This window comes from Octopus bimaculoides, chromosome 12, assembly GCF_001194135.2.
Source record: "Octopus bimaculoides isolate UCB-OBI-ISO-001 chromosome 12, ASM119413v2, whole genome shotgun sequence".
In the NCBI taxonomy this organism is placed as follows: domain Eukaryota; kingdom Metazoa; phylum Mollusca; class Cephalopoda; order Octopoda; family Octopodidae; genus Octopus; species Octopus bimaculoides.
This window is the reverse complement of record NC_068992.1, coordinates 19,208,200-19,210,232: the sequence shown is the minus strand read 5'-3', so window position 1 is coordinate 19,210,232 and position 2,033 is coordinate 19,208,200.

Sequence of the window (2,033 nt, the reverse complement as noted above, 5' to 3'; positions counted from 1 at the left end):
TATATATATATATATATATGTATATATATATAAAGGTAAGTAGATTAGTTGTTGGAATAGCCGTCTAAGGGATAAGAATTTCCGTTAGTACTACCGGTAAAGATTATGTTAATTACCGGTATAATTAACGGTATAAGATATGTTAACCCTTGGCATGGATATGCAAACCTACTCTGCTCATATGATACAGGCAATAACAAAATAAACAAGAGTTTATCATGAATCAAAATTTAAATTAAGCAGAAAATGGAGAAAATGTTTGATTAACAAGCAATTGGTTATTGTTTTTTTATAATACAAAACTTTAACATTGCTAACAGCCGTTTCGCTGCCAAAGAAAATTCTGAGAATAATATTCGTCATATATTATAGCACATCCGATCTGGTACATGGAGTTTCATCAGAGTGAAGACAACTACATAAAATAAAAGAAGAGAATAGGAAAGAGGAAAGAACAAGGACTAGAGATGAGGAAAGAAGGCTTAATATATTTGAATCATACAACTTTGCAGTGTAAAGTTTGAAGTCGATGAGCAAATGAATAAATAGAAAAATAATTGGTGGGTTAATTTTTCTTTAAGGGTACCAGGATGTATAAATAAACAATTATTTTAATATAACTGGATTCGCTAATTGGTCTAGAACAAGAATATTACTTAAGTCTTCGCAAATAGAGCTAATTAATATTTATCCAAAAAAATGCCCGTCAAGTTCTTACATTAGTATACTTATATATTTTAAAGACTAACGACCTGTTGTCCATAATGGGATTGACCAAAGTCTAGACATTAATGTAATTGGTCAGTTAAATTGAAAACTATGGACAAGATTATAGTGGTAGATGTGAATAAAGAAGTAATTAAAATAAAAGTGTGGAGAGGTAGGATATGCCATAAGGGGCCCAAGGCCGCATATATACCAACCTAACATGAAACAAACACCGTGCAACAGTAATTAACTACAGTTAAGGGGAGACTACCGTTATGGAGAGGTAGTCGCTGGGGCATTTACCTTCAAATTATAAAACTAAATCTATCTTCTTAAATAGCCACCATATTCCCAAGTGGTGATTATGCTAAACAAACTGTAACTGTCTGAACGTTCATGAATACATTCTGCCTAGTAGACTTATGAGAAGGCATAAACATAAACCCCAAATTAATTAAACAATTAGAAGTTAAATCACTTGCTAATTAGTAATATTGTTACAAATACAGGGCCCTGCTGGAGTTTACTAACTCCTATTTTATGTATATTATTATTATTATATTGTTAATATTACTAAATTTGATGTTATATTCACCCTCGCTTGGATGCAACCACATTGAGCCTACCACAAAATTATTTGAAAGGAGAGGGTGAGTCAGAGAGAAATAGATAGAGAGATAGAGAGAAAAATAGATAAACAGATATAGATAGATAAAATATGTCTGGATGTGTGTATCATTGCATGTATGCATATGTATGTGTGTGTGTGTGTGTGTGTGTGTGTGTGTGTGTGTGTGTATTACACAGAATCGCGTGCTAAAAGAAACTCTAACGGTAAACATAATAAACTCTTGTAAAATACGTTAAATTTTCCAGGATGATTAATCTCCAATGTCTCTGAATATGATTTTTATGCTTAACGTATTAAATTTAATTGCCCTACTTAACTATTGTTTATTCAGACAGATGGCGTCTCCAAGTAATTTATCTCAGTATGCTATTATCCAAATATGTTTATGCAGTACTTAACAAATTCTTTTCATTTTATATTCTCTAGGCGTCTAAAATCACAACATGGTATATAAAGTTCTGTACATAGCGAAGTGTGTGTACGAATGTATATATTCGTGTAGATATGTAAGTATAAATACACACACGCACACACACATACACACACAAATCAAACAAACAAACACAATGTACACACATATATATACACTTATATCTGTACGTATCTATATATTATTGGGTATATATATATATATATATATGTGTGTGTGTGTGCATACATATATATATGCATATATATATATATATATATATAT